At 41.4% G+C, this 5,870-nt stretch overlaps 1 non-coding gene across 1 annotated transcript; it reads left to right on the forward strand.

Annotated features, from left to right (window-relative positions):
- Positions 1-4,833: 4,833 nt before the first annotated feature.
- LOC145056129 (small nucleolar RNA R71) lies at positions 4,834-4,940 on the forward strand. The gene has a single exon (XR_013685665.1). It is a non-coding gene; the product is annotated as a small nucleolar RNA R71 (small nucleolar RNA).
- The last annotated feature ends 930 nt before the right edge of the window (positions 4,941-5,870 follow it).

The following is a 5,870-nucleotide window of genomic DNA, read 5'->3' on the forward strand; positions in this document are numbered from 1 at the left end:
AGCCTCGAAAGTGTGAGTATATATTGCGACACGTCGAGTTGGTTAATTGCACTCGGCGAGTCATCGCTGGGTGGAAAAATAAATGTTCTGCACTTGTTCCAGCTTTTGATAAATCTCAAGAACTTCCCATAACTTCTAGAATTATTCATTCATGTCCCTTAGGACCGGACTCGACACCTTAACTCTAAACTTTGCCCTTTCTTGACTCTTTTCCACTCTTTTTTCTTTTTTCTCAAACTCTAAACCCTTTATGCAAGCATTCCTAATCCAAAATCTGAAAGTCACCAAGGCAAATAAAACATCAAACACATAACTTAAAGTCTTAACTAAGAATTCAAAACACACCAAACAAAACAAAAACAAAAATAAATTGAAAATTGTCCCATAAGACATAAAAAACTAATCATATTCTTCCTCATCATGTCCATGTGTAGCCCCGCTCCCACCAGCTCCACTCCGCCTTGCATTAATGATCTCGTCCCAAGATGGTATGTAGGGGAAGTTACCCCCATTAATGTGTGGAATATGAAAGTGGTCAAAAAGCCGCACGTGGGATTCATTGTTAAAATTAATACCCCTCGCCATTTGGTCTTGTAGCCGCCTCATCTCGACATTGTACCAATCCATCGGCACTTCATCATTGTCCACCGGAATAACCGGCGTTTCCTCCTCCACTTCCCGCTCACGTCTCGATCTAACCCTCCTTCCCGGTGCCTCGGGCACGACCACCGGATCGTCATGCGGGATAGCATAATGACAACCGCCATAATCTTCAGTAATTCTTGCCCTCCAAAAAAGAATGGGATTAAAGGGAGTTGGCTAACAAGGTCACGAACATTCCACCGTTAATCTTGGAGGTTTTGCGATCGTTGACCGCGCCCTCCGCCAAGTAAGAGGCCAAACACCATGGAATGTTGCAGAAGGTGGCGGGTGTGATGATACTCCAAAGATAAAATACATCAAGGTTGGAAACCTTGTCATCGTCCTTCCTTTAATTGATTGTAGTGGAGATAAGGCGGTGTGTGGGTGACCTAATGCTCCCTTCTTAAGTCGATTTCAGAATATATAATTTGTTGGCAATTGTGTTCCACCAACCAGTACTTGTAACACCATCGGGGAACACCTTATGAGATTGTTCTAAGAAGGAGCGGAAGATAGCAGTAATGACCAATGGTCGGTCATAAATCCCCAACCGGCATGCAAGATCAATGACAGAACATTGATGGAATTCGCCCCCAAGACAAAAACTAAAACTCTCGGGGTGGTAGCAATCGCCTCCTCCTCGGAAAGATACCGTGGAGAAAAAATCACAGCAGAGTTCTCGAAACACCGGCTCTTGAATTCTGAAAACCCGGCTCCATCCATCACATATAATTGACTCCCCATCATAAGTAAATTCCTTAAAAAGGTAAGGCGCCAACTCTTCCTCATATCGGACATTCTTTAACCAATCCCAGTCAATCCTATTAGGTACATAAACCTCCTTCTTCCTGACCTCAGCCAGCCTCTTCCTCCATTTTGTCATCGTTGAAGCAGATTCAATCTGAGGGAAATTCAGCCAAGGAAAATCTCCTTGGTTTCCACTTGAGCTCTGTCCTCTTGAAAACATGATCCCTGCAAAACAAAGAAAAAACAACCCAGAAGACACAGAAAATCATTAAAACAGAATCCATCTGGGTACCCGACCGGACTCGTCGAGTCCATGAACGACTCGGCGAGTCGTATGAACTGTGCGAGTCAGTCGACGGGTCGAGCGAAATTCGACCATAAAAACTCAAAAAAATTTCAAGGGTTTTGTCCATGGACGTTCCTAAGATGTATTAAAGCAAGAATAACCATCCAAAACAACACAATTAATACAAAATAAAAACCCTGAAAATTCACTAAATTTCAAAATCAGGTATTCTATGAAATTGACACCTTAGAACATCTAAAAATCATGGCTTTAACAGAATTATGGAAGAAATTAAGTACCTTTGTTGATAGAATTCAAGAATTTTGAAGAAAAAGTGAAGAACTTGATGAGTGCTTGAGACAGAAAGCAAGAGTGGGTGCACGGTGAGTATGAATGGGATATGATCTCATTAGGGTAAAAACCCTAGTTTTACCAGATGTAAAGATTATTTTTAATTAATTTTTATTCTATAAATAAAATTGACTCATCGAGTCAGGGTCAGACTCGGCGAGTCTGGTCGCAAATTTAAACTCATCTTGAATCTGAATAGACTCGTCGAGTCAGGGTTAGACTCGGCGAGTCACTTGCAAACAATTCAAAAAATTATATCATTTTGTCATTTATTCATAAAAAATTTCATTCCACCCCACACTCAGCCCATACGCACTCTCAAGCAGTCATGTTTGATGATTTAGAAGATGAAAATAAAATCCTAAAAACGAAAATCAAACAAAACTAAAACGAGAAAGATAAAAGAAAGCAAACTCTAATAACGGGTTGCCTCTCGCCAAGCGCTTCTTTTTAAGGAGTCATTAGTTGGAGTCCTTCCCATCTACGTTTCTTCATTTTCCTGCATCGGGAATGCACGCCTAATCTTTTGCGGTTTATACTTTGTCTTGTAAGTGTGTATCTTCTTCTTGTACGCCCGTCTCAATTCTTCTCTCTTTTTCCTTGTAACATCATCTTCAGGTGCATGAATTTCCCTTTTCCTCACCTTCTTCTCCTTTACCCCATTCTCTTGCACCCTCTTTTGCACTCCTCCTTCTTTAAACTTCATTACTTCATAGTTGGTCAAAACTCGGGCTCGAGGTTTGGTAATACGTGACTCAATGAATGGGTTATCAGCATCATCTTTCCTAACCGCTGCATTCCCCTCTTCTCCAAAACTTACCTACTATTCAAGTGAAATGTCTTCATCTTCTTGCATTATTGTATCGAGGCATGCTACTTGAACGTGTTGACAATTACCATATGCTTTAACAATTTCGCCTTCTGCTGCTTGATCTTCTAAAGAATTAGGGAAAATCTTCATGTCCAGAACATGCAAGGAACTAGTAACAAGCAGATTAAGGTTGTCTACTTTTCTGCACTTTTCGACGGGACTCGTCGAGTCTCTCAAAGCGACTCGGCGAGTCGGAGCGTATTCCATAAAATCATTCGTTTCTTCTGGATCAGCTCCCCCAAGCATCCTCTCCATCTCTTCTAAGTCTTTATCAGCATCAAAGTTTTCTTCAGACGATAGCAAAAACTTACTTGGATCTTCTTCTTGCAAGAGTGCAAGTTCTTTTTGTAGTATTTCATCATCCAAATCAACGAAGGAAACTTCTTCTTTTTTCCCTTCTTCTTGCTTAATCTCTGGTAGAGCTGTAAACACTGCTGACTCATCTCCTACCCTCAATGTTAGTGTGGACTCGCATACATCTATCAATGCGCATGCGGTATTCAAAAATGATCTCCTCAAAATAATTGGAATTTCGGGGTCTTCTTCCATATCAAGTACTACAAACTCCACGGGGAATATAAATTTATCCACCTTAATGAGGAGATCTTCACAAACACCTCTTAGACGAATAATCGTCTTATCCGCTAAATGGATCTTCATATTCACAGGCCTTGGCTCCGGTAAATTCAGCTTCTTGAAGAAAGAAAAAGGCATTAAGTTAATACTTGCACCCGAATCGTTCAACGCTTGAGTAGCAAGTATATTTCCAAATTGACAAGGAATTGTGATGCTTCCCGGATCGCCCTTCTTTTCTTGTAGCTCACTCAATACTATCTCCGCGACTTCAGCCAAATCTTTTCTAGTAGCAAAGAGACCCTTTAGCAAGTTCAAATATTTGGGTGTTTGAAGCATTGTTTCCATAAATGGGACGTTGACTTGAAAGGGTTTGACATGTTCCATGAAAGCTCTGTATGCTTTAACCTTGTCATCAGGTATGGCTCTGATTGGGAATGGAAGACGAGGGTTGTAAGGCTTTAAGGAAACAACAGATTTGTCATCAGGATATGGACTCGTCGAGTCCATTAGAGGGACTCGGCGAGTCTGATCGGGTTTAGCTGAACTCGACATGCACCTTAGTTGAGACCTTCTGTGTAGGGGTCATAGGAGTGAAAATTTCTCCATAGCTGGGGGTTATAGCATTCACATTCTCCATTCTTGGATTATTCTCGGTTTTACTTGGAAGTTCACCCGGTCTTCTCTCGTTCACTTGATGTGCAAGTTGTCCTAGTTGTTTCTCAATGTTGAGAATAGATGCTTGCTAATTCCTAAGTATAGTTCTGGTCTCTTGTATTGCAGCATCATGATCATTGTGTCTTTTCTCGGACACGACTATGAATCTTGTGAACATTTCTTCTAATTCGGCCCTCTTTTCCATAACCGGTTCTTCCTTTTGATAGAAACCCCTCTCTTTCTGCTTGTATTTCTCCTCCTTTGCCTTTTTGTATTCTTCATACGGGAGCCATTCTTTCTTGGGTTTCCGCCAATTTTCATCGTATCTGTCGCCGCTTGAGTAGAACACGTGCGCCTTCTTGTTTCCATTTTTGTCCAAGTCACAATCCTTCGTGAGATAAGGTCCTCTACAGTTCTCGCATCCAACTAGAATAGCATGGATTGTTTGACCCATTTTTGTCATCCTTCTATCTAAACTATCGAGCTTAGCCATCATCGCCGCCATGCTATCATTGACCGAGTTCACTACCCCCCGACTTACTTCATTTCTTGGTTGTGGTATTCTCTAGAATGTTTAGAGAATTCTTCAATTAATTCCTTGATTATCGGGGGTGCCTTCTTTGTGAGCGGGCCTTTCAAGTCGAGCAATTGCCTTGTGGTAACATTGACTACATCATAGAAGATGGAGACTTCTTGTTGGCTATTAAGGTTGTGGTGTGGGCAATTTCTGAGAAGACCTTTGTACCTCTCCCACGCCTCATAAAGGGACTCTTCGGGTTGTTGCTCGAAGTTAGCAATAGCTTTCTTCAACTTGGCTATTTTAGAAGGCGGGCAAAAATGGTCTATGAACTCTTCTTTCATCTTAGCCTATGTGGTGACCGGCCCGGGGGGAAGTGACTTGAGCCAATCCTTTGTAGCACCCTTGAATGTGACTGGAAGCATACAAAGTAGTTGGGTCTCGCGTGGCACATTTGGTACATTGAAGTATTCAGCCACATCATTTACTTCATCCAAGTGCTTGTAAGCATCTTCGTGGTCTTTTCCATAGAAGGGGATCTCCTTGAGTTGAGCGAGTATGTGGCCCTTTAGCTCAAAAGTAGCAGTAGCGGGAATTGCAGGTTGCACAAGTCCCAGGCCAGTATCGTCACGCATCCTCTTCTTCCATTCCCCCATGGGGACATCATCGATATTAGCCATAGTAATAGCTAAATCGTCCTCAAAATCGGATTCGTGCTCGTATGTAGGTTCTTCTTCTTCCTCGATCTCGTACTCGGTGTCTTCTTTAATCGGGTCTTCGATTGCTACAGAGACGTTGGATGCTCCTGATTTACTGCTCTTCTTCTTGCTGAAAACGGACTTGAGGTTCTTTAGTGGCGAATTCTTTGAAGAAACGGATTCTCCAACGGATTTTCCTTTGTTCCTCCTTAGTACGGATTTCGAGTCTTCGAGAGGAGGGACCAGAGGTGTATCAGATCCTCAGTTCATGAAACAACTGCAAATAAAACAAGAAAAACACGTAAAAAGAACAAAAATAAAATAAAATTTAAAACTGTGAACAGCGATGGACTGCCGAGTTGTCACGAGTGCGCTCGGCGAGTTCAAGGCAAAAACAAAAAATTTTCTAATTACTTATTAAAACGGATATTTATTAAAACCTATACTAACTACTAAATTACCTAAAAATTAACTTTGTGTAAGAGAAATCTCACACAAAGGATCGATAAAAATAGAAATTAATGCTAA

The sequence above is a fragment of the Lactuca serriola genome, chromosome 5 (genome assembly GCF_051521515.1).
Source record: "Lactuca serriola cultivar US96UC23 chromosome 5, Lser_US96UC23_V15, whole genome shotgun sequence".
NCBI lineage: Eukaryota > Viridiplantae > Streptophyta > Magnoliopsida > Asterales > Asteraceae > Lactuca > Lactuca serriola.